This window comes from Sphaeramia orbicularis, chromosome 20 (genome assembly GCF_902148855.1).
Source record: "Sphaeramia orbicularis chromosome 20, fSphaOr1.1, whole genome shotgun sequence".
Taxonomy (NCBI): Eukaryota; Metazoa; Chordata; class Actinopteri; order Kurtiformes; family Apogonidae; genus Sphaeramia; species Sphaeramia orbicularis.
In genome coordinates this window covers 38820052-38838892 of record NC_043976.1, presented here as the reverse complement: position 1 = coordinate 38838892, position 18841 = coordinate 38820052, and the positions used below count along the sequence as shown (strand labels likewise).

Here is an 18841-nt window from a genome sequence, read left to right as displayed (position 1 = left end):
CATATTTTCTTCTTGGTTTGATGTGAAAAAAACATTACATTATGACTATAAATAATGACAACTTCAAATTTTTGTCTTTGTTTTAGTGCAAAAAATAACATTAAATTATGAAAATATCTACATTAACAAACTATCCTGTAACAATAAAATGTGAATAACCTGAACAAATATGAACAACCTGAAATGTCTAAAGAAAATTTAGCACAATTTTAACAATTTTTCTGCCTGTTACTAAGTGTTTAGTGTCTTTGTAGATCTGATCCATCATGCACATGTAGAAATGATACGTTGAGGCAGAATATTGTTAAAATTGCACTTATTTTTCTTAAGAAATTTCAGTTTTTTCAGGTTATTCACATCTTTTTTGTTTGGATAGTTTATTAAAGTAAGTATTTCCATAATTTCATGGGCTTTTTTGCACTAAAACAAGGACAAAAAAGTGGAGTTGTCATTATTTATAGGTTATTATGCTATTATTTTACTGGTCCGGTCCACTTTAGATCAAATCGAGCTGAATGTGGCCCCTGAAAAAAAATGAGTTTGAGACCCCTGATTTATTGGTTTAGGCTTTACAGGGTTAAGGATAGAATTATGACATTTAGGCTATTTTTATTGACAATCACTATCAGGGTTATGTAACGAGAGCATTTGCAGGACTTGTAAACATTTCCTTCTTTCCTTTATCTAGACAGTGTTTATGTAAGACCATGTTCTGTATGTAAACCAGCGTCACACATAATATGACACTGGGCATTATACAGCCATAAGAACACAATATTTCTCACATGACGCTGACCCATTTTTTCAGCTCCAAGCAGGAGTAAATAATTGGTTCTGGGCTGCAGCTATCCCACATTAGCATCGCAGCTGCAGCTGGAAGAGATATTTAAAGCAAGTAAAGCAGCAGAACTGGTGTGGTTTGATCAACGGGCGCTTTAAGACAACAACAACATCATCTACCGTTAGTGGAGATGATGGAATATGTACAGGAACAATTAAAGGCGCAGGACGTGACTTCTGCAGCCACGGGCCTCGCAGACAAAACAGTGTGGGATCATGGGAGTTGCTGTTTTTACTACTGTCATTAATGTGGCTCAGGTACAGTTTTATTACATTTAGTGACATATTTTAACACTACAGAGACCTGAAATATTACTCCTGCTCATGTCTGATGTATGGAAGAGGATTAGGGCCACGGAAAAAAAAAAAAAAAGGTCCAATATATTTATTTCTATCATTATTCAGAGTAAAAATGTAAGAATTCTGGCTTTTTTCTCAGAATTCAAACTTTTTTCTCTCAGAATTCTGACATTTTTCTCAGAACTCTGACTTTTTTTTCTCAGAATTCCGACTTTTTTCTCTCAGAATTCTGACTTTTTTCTCAGAATTTCTGACCCCCCCCCCCCCCCCCCAGAATTCTGCCTTTAATCTCAGAATTCAGTTTTTTCTCAGAATTCTGACTTTTTTCTCAGAATTTCTGACTTTTTTCCCCTTAGAATTCTGACTTCAATCTCAGAATTCCAACTTTTTTTTCTCTCAGAATTCTGACTTTTTCACTCAGAATTCCAACTTTTTTGTTTCAGAATTCGTACTTTTCCCCCCCTCAGATTTCTGACTTTTTCACTTGGAATTCTGACTTTTTTCTCTCAAAATTCTGACTTTTTCCCCCCTCTGAATTCTGACTTCAATCTCAGAATTCTAACTTTCTTTCTCAGCATTCTGACTTTTTTCTCTCAGAATTCTGACTTTTTTCCCCCTCAGAATTCTGACTTCAGTCTCAGAATTCTAACTTTTTTTCCCCTCAGCATTCTGACTTCAATCTCAGAACTCTGACTTTTTTCTTTCAAAATTCTGAGAGGTTCATTGCTAAATATACAACGGAAGAAAATACATATTTAGTTTTAAATGAAGTTAATCATGTCCTTATCTCAACTATCAATATTGATCCTAGTCTTTCAAACAAGTATTTTCTTTAGTTATTCCTGTGCTGTATATTTTTGAATAATAGTTAATTGTACATCTTTTTTTAAAAAAATTGTAACTGTTTTCAACTGTTTGAATTGATCTTCCAGGCCATTCCAAAGATTAACCCCTCTAAAAGAAATATTATTATTACTATTATTATTACTATTATTATTACTATTATTATTATTATTATTATTATTATTATTATTATTATTACTTGGTCAATAAATACATATGACCACATTTTCAAAAAATGTCTTTGCATTTTGGTTTTATGTTGTTTTTTTCTGAGAGTCTACTGTTTTCTGATACACCCTGTAGTTTGGAGTTTCACAAATCTTTATAAAAAAAAGTCATTTACTCTTGTGTTGATGTGCTCACAGACTTGGAAAATGTGTCTTTTTCTGCACATAATTGGAAATATTAACATAAGCACATAAATCAATACAGACATGGCTGTTTTTCTATATTTTAGTGTATAAATGTGAGCCATTATAACTTTAAATTGACTACTTTGCTTGTGAAGATGCTCAAAGAACACCTCCATCACTAGGTGAATGAGGTTCATGGTCTTTACCCGTGATGTAATAATGTTGTAATTTCCCTGAAAAGAAAGAAAAGGTGCTTTTGGAACCAAATGCAAAAACATTTTGACCTCACTGTCATTCACATTTTCAGTTGATTATAGAAACAGCCTCACTAACACTTAAAACTAAATGTAATTCTACACAATAAAGACTTTATTCAACACCAGGTTACTGCTGTTGAGCCAAAACACAACTTGTTTCAAGAGGTCTACAAGTCAGTCAGCTTTTTTTATAGCTTCAAAAAAAAAAAGAAAAGAAAAAAGAAAAACTGAGAAGATAAAGTGGTCTGGATCTGTGATGTTGGCCACAGTTTGTTCGCGTACACAGAGCAGAGCGTGATCTTTTCAGTCAAAGCGCCGGCATGATGTTGTGGGTGTTTTTGTGAAGGATGTGGAGACGGTTGAAGGCAGACGCCGGGAATTTGCTGCATTTTTACTTGTGTTCATGCGTGATAATCGGGAAGAAAGACTCAGAGACAAGCTTACTGTCATTATAAAACACTTAGCACATATTCTGCATGCTAAGAAGTGACGGATCCTTCCTGGGGTTTTTTCTCTTTCAATGCTGCAATATGGGTCAGGCATGTATTTAGTGGCTTAGGTTGGTGTTTTTTTCAATCATGATTACTGTCAATAGTGTCTGGTTTCTCTGGTGTGAATGTGCGATGACTTTGTATAGTCAGGCAAAAAAAGGAGAAGAAGAACAACAACAAGAAGAAGAAGAAAAAGAGAAAGAAAAAGATGGAGAAGAAGAGGAACAATAATAATAAGAAGAAGAAAAATAGAAAGAAGAAGAAGATGAGGAAGAATATCAACAACAACAACAACAGTAATAAGAAGAAAAAGGAAGAAGACAGAACTTGAAGAGGAGGAAAAACGGGAAGACGATTAACAAACTAGTACAAGGACAATAACAAGATTAGTTATAATAATGACAGTAATGAAGAAGGAGAGGAGGATGAAGAGGATGAAGAAGTAGAGGAAGAACTAGAGGAAGAGGAAGAAGAAACAGAAGAAGAAGAAAAAGAAGGGGAAGAAGAAGAGGAGGAAGAAGATGAAAAGGAGGAAGAAATAAAGGAAGAGGAGGAAGAAGAAGAGAAGGAGGAAGAAGATGAAGAGGAGGAGGAAGAAATAAAGGAAGAAGAGAAGGAAGAAAAGGAGGACAAAGAAATAAAGGAAGAAGAGGAGGAAGAAGAAGAAGAGGAGGAGAAGGAAGGGAGAAGAGGAGAAGGAAGAAGAAGAAGAGAAAGATATAAAGGAAGAAGAGGAGGAAGAGGAAGAGGAAGAAATAAAGGAAGAAGAGGAGGAAGAAGAAGAGGAAGAAGAAGAAATAGAGGAAGAGGAAGAAGAAGAGGAAGAAGAAAAAAGATGAAAAGGAAGAAGACAGAGGAAGAAGAGGTAGAAATAGAGGAAGAGGAGGAAAAAGAAAAAGAAGACAGAGGAAGACAATGAAGAGGATGAAGACGAAGAAATAGAGGAAGAGGAGGAGGAAGAAGAAAGAACTAATAGAAGGAAGAAGTGAAAGAAGAAGAAGAGGACAGTCTATTTCTTCAGTCTTTGTAAAACCAGACTGTTTAATATTTTGCATCTGTAAATCTAAATGTAAAGTTCAAACCTGCACTGTGGTCAAATTAGGAGTTAATGGTTTAAGACGAAACAGAAACACTTTTCTTAAAGATGTTTTAAAGACTTTTCTTAAAGACGTTTCGTAAAGACGATTTAACTTGATCATTTAACTCCATCATGTGTCTCCATCATGTGACTCCATCATGTGACTCCATCTCTGTGTGGCTGATGCAGGTAACAGGTAAGAGTGGACGGTGAACAGTCCAAACGCTTCCTCTGAGCGTCCATGAAAACATCCCATCACAGTGGGAGTGGGAGAAGGGCCACAGAAGGCAGCGCAGATCCAACAGAGCCCTGGGATTTGTCATTTGTGACACGAGGAAGGATCAGATTTACTGTCAGTGGATCAAATAAAACATTCTTATGAACACTGGCATCGTCTCATGTCTGACTGGGAAGAAATGTCACGTACACCAGTGGACTGGAGGGAAATACAGCAGAACACAACACAGCAGAACACAACACAACACAACAGGCAAGTGCTGTTTAAGACACACTACACTGTAAAAAACAAAACAAAAAACGTAAAAAAACAGTACTATTCCGGCAGCAGGGATGCCGAAAAATATTGTAAAATAACGGAAAATAACCATCTCATAAGAATACGGTATTTTCTGTAATTAAAATAGTTTTTTGCCCTAACTGTACATGAGATTTTGCATATTTTTTTGACTTTTTAATATTTAATAAAGAATATTTACATGTATTAAAACAATCAAATTACCTATAAATAAATAAATAAATAAATAAATAATTTTCAATGAGACTCAGTTGTACAATCCACTGATAAAAACTGTATTTGGACAGTTTATCAGTGCTTATACATATATACATTCACAAAAATGGGTTTTCTTCAGTGGTTTTGCTTTACTCTGTGTTTTAGGGTCAAAACGGTGGAATAACAGAAAAACTACGTGATACCAACTTGACTCAGGTACCAGGTACTGTTCCTGGAGACCATTTCCATTACAGGATACCACAGAGTATCTGCACTGGAAAAAATCTAAATCAAAAGTGTATTTTTCTCATTTCTAATCAAAATATCTCATCACATTTAAAATAAGACATAATCACCTACAGAAGAACTTTTCAATGAGATATAAGAACTGATTTTTAGACAACAGATCTTGAAAATGTTAGATTTTCCAGATTTTTTTTTGCTTGAATTAAGACAAGAAATCTGCCAGTGGAACAAGTGAAAATTATCTTGGTAAGGTTTCTTGAAATAGGATTTTCCAGATCTATTGCCTAAAAAGCAGTTCTTATATCTCATTGAAAAGTTACTCTTTAGGTGATTATGTCTTATTTTAAGTGTGATGAGATATTTTGACTAGAAATGAGAAAAAAACACTTGGTAAGATTTGGATTTTGGCAGTGAGGTAGTTTTTCTGGACTACTTAAAAAAAAAGAAGAAGAAGAAAAAAAGCCAAAAGTTTAGAGTACGCCCACTTCTTGGCCAGGTCACCCTTGTAAATGAGATCTCGATCTCAATGGGATTTCATCTGCTTAAATAAAGGTCTAATAAACAAAAAATAATAATAATAATGAGTTGCTTAATGTTAACAAACAGGGCTTTTATACATAACTGAAAAGTATCAAAAATGCTATAAAACGTAGAAGTTCTTAAAAAGAAGAAATAAATAAATAAAACAGATAAATAAATCAATAAATACTAGAGGGAAGTAGTTCAGCTGTCATCCTGCTGACTGGCACTCACAGTTATGTGAGACCAGAATGGCTCCCAAACTGCTGCTGTGGTCCCATCCCTATTGTTGAACGTATGAAGCATCTTTACCATCATGTTTATCCATTCTTTAAATTAAATTCTCAAAAAAAAAAAAAAAAAAAAAAGGGCCAGCGAGGTCAAGCAAGAAAATTATCTTGGTACGATTTCTCAAAAGACTTTAAAATCAGTTCTTATGTCTCACTGAAAAGTTACTCTTTAGGTGATTTTGTCTTATTTTAAGTGTGATGAGATATTTGGACTAGAAATGAGACAAATACTCTTGGTAAGATTTGGAGTTTTGCAGTGAGGGTGCTTTTTCTGGACTACTTTAGAAAAAAAAAGGCAAAAATTGAGAGTATACCAACTTTCATACCACTGTGTAAAACCTGTTCATTATTTGACTAAATCCCTGTATATGTCTTTGCGTACTCACAGATATTAGCGGTGTCCTTGGGGATGGGCAGGTAGGACCCTGCGCTCCATGCTCGGCCCTGGTAATTCTTTTTTTTTTTTTTGTAATTCAAGTTTTTATTGGAGTTTTCACTTGATACATGCCAATCATACAAAGTTTGCAATCGGTATAATTTGAATGTATCCAAAGTTAGAACTGAACTGGGGAAGAGAGCTTTTAGCTTTGCCGCTCCCTTTTTTAAGATCTTTTGTCTAAAAATCAGTTCTTATATCTCACTGAAAAGTTACTCTTTAGGTGAATTTGTCTTATTTTAAGTGTGATGAGATATTTGGACTAAAAATGAGACAAATACACTTGGTAAGATTTGGATTCTTGCAGTGAGGGCGTTTTTTCTGGACTACTTTTTAAAAAAAAAAAAGGCAAAAATTGAGAGTATATCCATTTCTCCACCACTTTCATACCACTGTGTAAAACCTGTTCATTATTTGACTGAATCCCCGTACATGTCTTTGCGTACTCACAGATATTAGCCGTGCCCTTGGGGATGGGCAGGTAGGACCCTGCACTCCATGCTCGGCCCTGGTAATTTTTTTTTTCTTGTAATTCAAGTTTTTATTGGAGTTTTTACTTGATACATGCCAATCATACAATGTTAATATCGGTATAATTTGAATGTACCCAAAGTTAGAACTGAATTGGGGAAGAGAGCTTTTAGTTTTGCCGCTCCCTTTTTTAAAAATAAGTTCTTATATCTCACTGAAAAGTTACTCTTTAGGTGAATTTGTCTTATTTTAAGTGTGATGAGATATTTGGACTAGAAATGAGACAAATACACTTGGTAAGATTTGGATTCTTGCAGTGAGGGCGTTTTTTCTGGACTACTTTTAAAAAAAAAAAAGGCAAAAATTGGGAGTATACCCATTTCTCCACCACTTTCATACCACTGTGTAAAACCTGTTCATTATTTGACTAAATCCCTGTATATGTCTTTGCGTACTCACAGATATTAGCCGTGCCCTTGGGGATGGGCAGGTAGGACCCTGCGCTCCATGCTCGGCCCTGGTAATTCTTTTTTTTTTTTTTGTAATTCAAGTTTTTATTGGAGTTTTCACTTGATACATGCCAATCATACAAAGTTTGCAATCGGTATAATTTGAATGTATCCAAAGTTAGAACTGAACTGGGGAAGAGAGCTTTTAGCTTTGCCGCTCCCTTTTTTAAGATCTTTTGTCTAAAAATCAGTTCTTATATCTCACTGAAAAGTTACTCTTTAGGTGAATTTGTCTTATTTTAAGTGTGATGAGATATTTGGACTAAAAATGAGACAAATACACTTGGTAAGATTTGGATTCTTGCAGTGAGGGCGTTTTTTCTGGACTACTTTTTAAAAAAAAAAAAGGCAAAAATTGAGAGTATATCCATTTCTCCACCACTTTCATACCACTGTGTAAAACCTGTTCATTATTTGACTGAATCCCCGTACATGTCTTTGCGTACTCACAGATATTAGCCGTGCCCTTGGGGATGGGCAGGTAGGACCCTGCGCTCCATGCTCGGCCCTGGTAATTTTTTTTTTTTTTTTTTTGTAATTCAAGTTTTCATTGGAGTTTTCACTTGATACATGCCAATCATACAATGTTAATATCGGTATAATTTGAATGTACCCAAAGTTAGAAGTGAACTGGGGAAGAGAGCTTTTAGTTTTGCCGCTCCCTTTTTTAAAAATCAGTTCTTATATCTCACTGAAAAGTTACTCTTTAGGTGAATTTGTCTTATTTTAAGTGTGATGAGATATTTGGACTAGAAATGAGACAAATACACTTGGTAAGATTTGGATTCTTGCAGTGAGGGCGTTTTTTCTGGACTACTTTTAAAAAAAAAAAGGCAAAAATTGGGAGTATACCCATTTCTCCACCACTTTCATACCACTGTGTAAAACCTGTTCATTATTTGACTGAATCCCCGTACATGTCTTTGCGTACTCACAGATATTAGCCGTGCCCTTGGGGATGGGCAGGTAGGACCCTGCACTCCATGCTCGGCCCTGGTAATTTTTTTTTTCTTGTAATTCAAGTTTTTATTGGAGTTTTTACTTGGTACTTGCCAATCATACAATGTTAATATCGGTATAATTTGAATGTACCCAAAGTTAGAACTGAATTGGGGAAGAGAGCTTTTAGTTTTGCCGCTCCCTTTTTTAAAAATCAGTTCTTATATCTCACTGAAAAGTTACTCTTTAGGTGAATTTGTCTTATTTTAAGTGTGATGAGATATTTGGACTAGAAATGAGACAAATACACTTGGTAAGATTTGGATTCTTGCAGTGAGGGCGTTTTTTCTGGACTACTTTAAAAAAAAAAAAAAGGCAAAAATTGGGAGTATACCCATTTCTCCACCACTTTCATACCACTGTGTAAAACCTGTTCATTATTTGACTGAATCCCTGTATATGTCTTTGCGTACTCACAGATATTAGCCGTGCCCTTGGGGATGGGCAGGTAGGACCCTGCGCTCCACGCTCGGCCCTGGTAGTTCTTCTTACAGCGGCCACAGTCGGGCCCGGTGGTGTTGTGTTCACACTCGCAGCTCAACTTCTCTTTGTCATATACGCAGCTGTTGGCGTGAAGGTTGCACTTGCACCTGTCAAAGAAAGGCAGAGATGGGAGAGGCGGGGGGGGGGGGGGGGGGGGGGGGGGTTTGAGGTAGGGATGGGGATGGGGTGGAGTTGAAAGAGGACAACCACGTCAACATGAGTGAATTTCCAGGCACAGAGCGAAACACAGACGCCTTTTATTTAGTTGGACAATGCGGCTCAAGGGCAGCGAGTCCTTGACTAGAAGCGGTGGTGGCGGTAGTGTGGTGGCAGCGAACACATCAGAACGACTAAAACAGTTGCTTCTTCGGCTTCAAGAGGAGGTAGTTCAAAAGAGGCAGACGATTTTAAGAAAAGCAAGAAAAAAAAAACCTGGCGCTATTAGTCCCTGCTTCACTTTTTATCCTCTCCACTCTGAGAGGTAGCTGGGTTTTAATTGTCCCACTGGAGGATGCATAATTGTGGTAAGGTCGACAGAAGATCAGGCGGGAGGGGGGGTCGAGGGGGTGGGGATAAAGGAGGCTGAGGAAAACAAGCCAAGTTAAATCACGGAACAAGCACCGGCAGAGTGAAAGTACCGGGGCTGGTGACTCTGCAGGGCGATGAATAGCTATGCGTTAGCCAGAGGGCGGCAACAGAACCACCACGTTCTCCCTGACAAATTAATATGAAGATGAGATCTCAGGAGCATATTTTCAGTTTGGAGAGAGGGGCTCCCTTAAGGTGCACTAAATCCTCACTTACTTCCACTCACCAGAGCGTTCATTCAACAATAAACTCAGCAAATTCATTTTCTGCTGTGGCTAGATGAGGACGGAGGGGATATCTGTTAAATTAATTTATGAGCCTCATGCTGCATAAAGTACTTTGAAGAATACAGAGAAGGGGAGAACTTTGGATTGGAAGACAAGACGTCTGCCTTTGTCATTGTGGTTAAGTTATATTTTTGTTCCTTATAGGGCTTTTTAAGTGTAAATGTGTGATTCTAAAAATTGCTAAAAAGCAAAAAAAAAAAAGTCCAAAAGCAGCTGAGTGAAAGAGAATCACAAGAATCCCATGCAAAAAAAAAAAAAAAAAGAGAACATGAAACTTATTTTTGCTTGTTTTTTTTTTTTTTGTCATACAATCCTTAATTTTCTTACATCAACAAAAAGCTGAACTGTGCAAACACTTTGTAGCTTTAGCAAAGTATGACCACACATATGCAGCTTCTGTATTAAGATACAACCAGGATATATGGTGAATACTGTATGGACATATTAAAAACAAACACTTAAACAAAAAGCTTTTAAAAACTAAAAAGGTCCAATATTTAATGTGACTTCCTCTTGAACTCTCGTATGCAGATGATATGTGATTTACGGTACTAATCTTCTGATGTTATTTCATACAGTCCTGAAGTGTCTTAAACCAACAAAAAGACCAGTTCTTACTGTTGTGTTATGGTGGTTTAATACTTTACCATGCAAAAAGTTTAGGTTTAGCGACATATAATGACCACAAATAGGAATTTATCAGCCTCTGTATTAATATACAACCAGGATACATGGGAAATACTATATGGAAGCATTAAAAACAAACATTTCAGGGGGGAAAAAAAGCAGTTTTTGCAACCAAAGGGTCCAATAATTAAGGAAATGTTCCTTTGCACTTAAGTCTTGAACTCTTCTATCCAGACGATATGTGATTTATGATACTAATCTTCTGATGTTATTTCTTGAGTTCATACAGCCCTAAACTGCCTTAAACCACCACCAACAACAAAAAAAAAAAACCCAAAAAAGTTCTTACTGTTATATTTTTATGGTGTTTTAATACTTTATAGTGCAAAAACCTTAGCTTTAGCAAAGTATAATGACCACACATATGAAATTATCAGCCTCTGTATTAAGATACAATCAGGATAAATGGGAAATACTGTAAGCTGGCATTAAAAACAAGTGTCAGGAACAACAGTTTCATGAAAAAGCAGTTTTTGCAAACCAAAAGGTCCAATAATTAATGTGATGTTCCTTTGCACTTAAGTCTTGAACTCTTCTATGCAGACGATATGTGATTTACACAACTAATCTTCTGATGTTATTTCATGTGTTTATACAGTCTTGAAGTGTCTTAAACCAACAAAAACACCAGTTATTACTGTTGTGTTATGGTAGTGTAATACTTTACTGTGCAAAAAGTTTAGCTTTAGTGAAATATGATCACAAATATGAATTTATCAGCCTTTGTATTACGATATAACCAGAATATATGGGAAATACTGTATTCAAGCATTAAAAACAAACATTTCAGAACACAAAAACCAAAAGTTTTTTTCATAAACCAGAGTCCAATATTTAATTTGACCTCCCTTTGCACTTATGTAAATATCTTGAACCATTCTATGCAGATGATATGTGATTTACGATACTAATCTTCTGATGTTATTTCATGTGTTCAAACAGTCTTGAACTGTCTTCAACCAACAAAAAGACCAGTTCTTACTGTGGTGTCATTGTGGTGATTTAAGACTTTACTGTGCAAAAAGTTTAGCTTTAGTGAAATATGATCACAAATATGAATTTATCAGCCTTTGTATTACGATATAACCAGAATATATGGGAAATACTGTATTCAAGCAATAAAAACAAACATTTAAGAACACAAAAACTGAAAGTTTTTTTAAAACCAAAGAGTCCAGTGTTTAATTTGATCTCCCTTTGCACTTATGTAAATATCCTGAATTATTCTATGCAGATGGTATGTTATTTATGATACTAATCTTCTGATGTTATTTCATGTGTTCATACAGTCCTGAAGTGTCTTAAACCAACAAAAAGACAATTTCTTACTGTTGTGTAATGGTGGTTTAATATTTTACTGTGTAAAAACATTAGCTTTAGCAAAGAATAATAGCCACACATCAGTATAGGTATTAGGATACAATCAACATATATGAGAAATACTGTATGCAAGCATTAAAAAAAAGTTAAAAACAAAAACAACAAAAAAACAAAAAGTTTTTGCAATAAATGTGATGTTCCTTTACACGTAAGTCTTAAACTCTTCTATGCAGATGATATGTGATTTACGGTACTAATCTTCTGATGTTATTTCTTGTGTTCATACAGCCATGAACTGTCTTAAACCAACACAAAAACTGTTCTATCTGTTGTGTTATTATGGTGATTTAATACTTTATAATGCAAAAACGTTAGCTTTAGTAACATATAATGACCACATACTTGAATTTATCAGCCTCTGTATTCATATACAACCAGGATGTGTGTGGGAAATACCGCATGTAAGCATTAAACAACAAAGTTTCAGAGAAAAAAATAAAAAAATATAATACAACGTGATAGTATTTAGTGAGACCCGCCTTTGCATTTATATCTTGAACTCTTCTATGCAAACTACTAGATTTACAGCAATAATATTGTTCAGTTTAACACCATGTTTTATCTCATGAGTTTTGTGTTAACTAAACTCCAACTGAACACCTCTGATTAACAGGTTATCTTGAAATTTGTACATATATACTTTTTATACATTTAATGACATCGACTCTTTCAAAGTGTGAGAGGACAGGAAATGATGGACTGAGCCACTTCTCACCAATAAAATGAAGATTTTTATGCATATTATCAACAGTCGTGGTGTGTTTCATTACGATGGAGTACAGTGCTCTGTAAATATTATATTAAGTGCATATTTTTGTATGGTAATTGATCACATGATGTAAGACTAGGGGATTCTGGGTATTTGGGATGACCTCTCAGTACAGTTTTTCTAGAGGTCTAAAGAACTGTAATGCTGCTCAATTATATCCTATATATTTTGCATTTATAGAGGGTATGCACGTGACGTCACCGCTAGCAGAAGTCACTGCGGTTCCATCCACTGAATGGCAGAAAGAGGGAGACGAGTAGCAGCTTTGGCTTGAATACTGCGAAAACTTTAGAACAATCTAAAAAATGGTGAAGAGCTGTTGTGCCATTGATTGCACAAATAGGTTTAAAAAGCACTCGGAGCTATCGTTTTATCGGCTACGTAAAGCCAAAGACAGAAGAAACAGATGGATCACTGCAATTCATAGAAATCACTGGAATCCAGGCAACGAAACCTGGATTTGTGGTTCCCATTTCGTGTCAGGTAATGTTAATTTATGCTGCATTCTTGCGTAAAGTCATACCTTCAATTCCATCTGGTTTTGGCTAACGTTACTTCTTAGTAAAGCTCTTAATGTTAGCATCTGTCATTGAGTTCTATATTTCAGAACTGAAACATTTTTTGTCTTCAATTGTGTGATTCTGAACCTTGTGCTCTACATAATTTGTAAACTAACTTAAACTGAGGCTAACCTAGTTTTCCAAATAAGGGGGTACTCTAGCACAAAGCTGTTGGATCTGTGTTGTATCAAGTATTCGATGTGAACTCTCCTTAAATCTCCACAGTACCAGTAGATCATCCACTCACTTGGGTCAAAACTAATGGTTCAACTCCAGTAAATCAGTAGTGAACTGTGAGCACTACTGCTGGGCCTTTACCTTAGAAATCACCGCCAAGAAAATACGTCTGCACTGACAGAAAACCTCCAAAACAATAGTATGTTGAATTGAAAGCACCCACCAGCTGGAATCCTCTAATTAACCATGACCAGGATGTCAACAACTCTTTGGCTTTTGTATGCTGTCAGCCTTTGCATTGGGGATTTTCCCGGCGTTGAAATCACGTTCATATAAATGTCAGGATACGTGATTTCTGTTCACATATTAATTTTGTAGACCACTTGTTGTTTGGTAGTTGTATGGATCCATGTCCAGTCCAATTGTCTTTAATTTCATGTTATATTCCACATTTTTCCCGGTCTCGCTGTAGTGACTGCTATACTCTGTCATGTTGAGCCGGTTTGTTTTTGCCGCTCAGTCTGATTTACAGGGGAGTGGCCCAGGGGGGAAGTGACAAATCTGCATTCCTTCTATAGCAGCTATGCAACCTGATTTTTCACTAAACACTGGGGTATTCTGCCCCAATTTTTGAATATCAATTATTATTATAACCTTCATTTAACCAAGAAAAAGCTCAGTGAGACTAAAACTCTCCTTTCAAGAGTGTCCTGGCCACTGATAGATAAGTGATCACATGATGTAACAGCAAGGCCTTTTTGGGATATCCAAGATGGCTTCTCTGTATGTTTCTCTAACATCACAGCTGAAATAAATGCTAATAAACTTTGTGTGGATTTTTCTTTTTTTTCATTTTTCTTTCATCACAATTAAATTCCTATAATTGTGTTTGCAGTTCAACAAACATCTTTAGCATCTCTTTGCGTCGTATCATCTATTTCTTTCTGACACTGAGCCTGGACTGAAATCTAAAGTAATGTTTTATGGAAGCTTTATTGTTTCCAAAGTGCAGTCTGAGTCACGATCCAGCTCCGACGCCAGCGCTGGCTGACGCTTCAAATACCGACTGGAAATCAAACTTCCAACAGGAATGAGTCACCACAGATTAATGGAACTGAGGCTGCTTTTGTTTATTTTAGGGGAGAAAAAAAAAAAAAAAATCCTGTGAAGTGGCACTATTCAACCCAGGCTTCTTGTGTTTTTCATTCAGATGTTTTTTTTTCTTTTACTGGGAGCCAGGTGAAAAGCATCACTCCATTCGTTCCTCGGGCGAATGTCGGAGCAGAGGGAAAACTGTTAAGGAGGGAGATGACACAGATAGCCGGGCTGTTGTGTTCACTGTCGACTGACTGAAAAGCATCGTCTTTCACCCTCAGAACTCAATTTAACTCCTGAAATAAATAGAATAAATAGTCTGCTTCGGAGTAAAAGAAAAAGACTGACTCTAAGACTTAAATGATCTATTTTTAGGCCTAAATTCAAAAGGTTTGGCTTCGATTAGCTTCTACATTTTCACTTAACCCATGAAGACCCAAACATCCACAGTCTACTGATCTAAACTGTCTAATACCTGTTGATCCACTAATCCTGTCAATACATGTAAATAATTGGTGTAAAATACAGTTTATCATCTTTTCATAACCATCAGATACGACCCATTTGGATGCTCAGAGGCTCCGTAGTTACCATGGAAACACAGTCATCTTCTATAACATTGATTCACCAGTACAACCCATGGAGGTGGATCAATGACAGTGGATGGAGACAGTTATTTTATGTTCAGTTAATGATAGATTTGCTGCAAAAGTCACTTTTTCTTCAGTTTTGTCTGTTTTTGATATAGTAAACCTTAACTTTACACTGAGCTTTAATGAAATTCTACATGATTAGTGAATTAAATATAGGAAAATACCTGATTTTCACTGAACAAACGCAAAATACAGACGATAATATTACAATAAATGGTGATAAATCATTAAAGGAATGTTAAATATAGAGAAAAAAATCATTTGGGAACTGCCATAAAATTAACATTGGGTCCTTATGGGTTAAGTTTGAGGCTTATTAAACACATATAATTGGTCAAAATTAGAGGTTATTCAGTCTTTTATTGAAATGTTTCATATTTCTAACAGACTAGCACATAAACCATTCATACACGGTTATTTTTGCTTTTTATTATGTAATGTTCAGGATGTAGTGACTGAATGTGAATCTGAACTAAGGTTTCAATAAAAAAAAAAAAACAACATATTGTCCACTATTTATTGTGACCTCCCTTTGTACTTATGATTTAAACTCTTCTATGCAGACGATGTGAGATTTACATATTCCATAAAAAAACAAATCATTGCTGTCCATTTTTGGTCTTTTTTTAAATCATAAAACATTTCTATTGATCAGTCCTCACATTGGCCTGAATGTTTTAGAAATATTTAACCAATGAAAAGTGTTGAAAACGACTTGTGGCTACATCTTCATATATTTAGAATATACATTGTTTTTCCAGTTTCCTGAAAAATAACCATTTTGGACATAAGAGGTTTCCACCCGACAGTGACGACATACAAAAACATAGGCTATGAAATATCCATTTAACTATACATAACTGTACATACAATTTTGGTCACTTTTTCTTGGCGTCACACATCTTAAACTTTCAAAACACTAATTCTTCTTGTTGTGTCACTGATGATTTAATACTTTACTATGCAAAACGTTTGTTGCTTTCGAGTATAATGATCAAACACATGCAAATCTCAGTCTCTGTATTAAGATACAACCAGGATATACAAGAAACACTGTATATGCAGAATTAAAAACAAATGATTCAGGTAAAAACAGCTTTTACAAATTCAAGTGTCCAGTATTTAGCATGAACTCCCTTTGCATTAATGTCTTTAACTCTTCTATGCAGATGATACATGATTTACAGTACTAATCTCCTGTTGTTAAGATTCAAACTATGAAGTCTGTGATTCTGAAAACCCCCAAAAAGTCACATTCAGGTTCATGTGTGTTCACAGTATAGAAAAAAAAAGAAAATAGAGAAAAAAAAAGCTCATGAAGCGAGAATGTTTTTGCGACTTTCTCTTGTCATAATACAGTTCCTTAAATTGACTGACTCTAAAATTGAACTACCTGCTTTCATTTCTAAATTCACATTAACTTCAATTTCACTTCAATAGTACAGGTTAATAAAACACATAACAGGCTAAGATAAGAGTCTTGTATTGAAACTTTTTTAGTTCTCACATAATACATTCACACAGTGTTTTTTTTTATTTTTATTTTTTTATTTATCGTCCTTATTTCCAGGTTGTAGTGACATACTGTGAATCTGAACTATGTTTATATTGGAAAATATGGTGTTTTTTTCATTTAATCCAAAAAGCTGTATTTATTTTTCTCTTTTACTGCAATTGCTATGAAACAGTTTCATTTCCATGATGAATGGATGGATTGATTTTATCCTGCAGTGCTGCTAATAATCACCCAGATCCCTTTCAGTACCCCCATTATTTCTAATTATCTGAATTACGTCATGTACTTTTATGTCATATTTGGTCGAATGTTCCCCTGTTTTGTGTTGGAGCCTCATTCTAGTCACAGCCGAATTACATTTTCTGCAGAAGAAGAATAAAAAGTGTGCCCGGGTTGACAATACCGGCTGAAAATGAGCAATATTTATGTATGTGACCTGTGGTGGAGGTGTGGCGACCTCTGGCAATAGTGCAAAAAAAAAAAAATAAATAACAAGACAGAGCAACACTGTATGGTGACAATGTTAAATAAGGACAAACTTTGAAGGTAGAAGGTCAGGTTGGATATGGAAGAATGAAATGCTCTGTGGATTCAGAATAAACTTTTACATTTATTTTTTTATTTATTTTTTTTTTTTACTGCAGCATCAGTGTTAGTTGAGACCATACTGAAACATCATGAAGATAAATCTACTTTCAAGTTCAACTCAGGTGTTGCCACAGATCAAATATACCAGTTATTTCCTTGGGATGGGCATTTTCATCACTTAAGAGTTAAATAATGATGCCGTTAACATATGCTCTCTATTCTGAATCAAAATATTAGAAGTACACTGATCTGAATTTGTGTGTCATTCATTTTTTTCATATTCAATTGAGAATCCACAATCAGAAAAATGATTCGTTATTTCATTATTCATATACAAATCAAAAATCTGTCAGTAACTTCCAGGTCATACCAAATCAGAAATCAAAAATGTCGACATGAAACTCGACATTTGGTCCATTTGCTTATTTCCAATTTTTAATTTGTACATACAGTCGCAAGACTGAAAAACAACTCGTTTTTTGATTTTTGATTGAATAATGAAATAAGTCATTTTTCATTTTTCCAATTGTGGATTCTCAATTGAAGATGAAAAGAACAAATGATACACCAACTGATCAGCCATAAAATTACTATAGCAGAGTTAATAATGTTGAGTATTTCATTACAGTGGTACTTTTCGCTAGGTTGGGTATATATTAGTCGTCAAAGCTGATGCATTAGTAGCAGCAAAATTAGCAACATAAGGAACTGCTTGACTTTGAAGGGCCATATTGTAATGATGATGACTTGGTTTCTACATCTGCAGGTCTTGTTGGGTGTTAAGACCAACCGAAAATGGACGAAGGAGGAACATCCCAACCTCAGCACCTGGGGTCCACTCGCAATTGTGGGCCCCCTGAACAGGAAGGGGGTATATGTGGGGTTGCATTCCGTAACTGCCCTAACTACCGTGACTGCTGTAAACCGAAAGTGAAACTTAACACATGATGAACATCCACCTCCCTACATCTATACCTCTGTTGTACACCATCGCTTCCACAAAATTTTCACAACTTCTAACCTATACCCTCTGGCCCCCCTCCACTGCTCTATGGCCCCTGCAGGAATGCTGGGCCCCATGAATTTAGCATTTTTACCCCCCCCCCCCCCCCCCCCCCCCCAATTTACGGCACCCCAGCTCAGGACAATTAAGCCTCTGTGGCATGTACTGCACAAACAAGTCCAATCCTTCCCATTTCACAATTTCTGAAAAAAAAAAAACATGGTGGAAATTTGGAAACCACTGGTCGATTTAATGAAAGACTGAGAACAGGAGAAGTAACAATTTACCACGCACTTTTAATCCTCCTCGGCAAAATATAGTTCAAGATTCTGTTGAAAGATACTGCCCCTTAAATTAGATTAGATTGTCTTTGTGTAAAACTTATTCCATTGATATTTATATTTGAAAGTACTCAGATATTTATAACTGCACAAGGATGTTTGACCTTGAAGAAGTAGGTCAAGGTCATCCATTTTCAATAGACTTCTGTTCCACGCCAAGATGCATCCACAGTAAAAATTTGATGCAAAAATCTCGATGCATTCTTCAGAGAATGTGATTGCCGTTGAATGGACAGACGACAAAACGATTACAATACCCCTCAGCCAAGGGGTAAAAACCAACATGGATGATGAGAGATTTAGCAGCTTTGCACAAAAACAACCTATAAACATATTAAAGTACTTCTCA

The 18841-nt window shown here is 35.7% G+C and overlaps 1 pseudogene; it reads right to left on the bottom strand.

Moving 5' to 3' along the window:
- LOC115411055 (netrin-G1-like) overlaps positions 1 to 18841 on the bottom strand; it is a 157500-nt pseudogene that overhangs the window by 82303 nt on the left and 56356 nt on the right.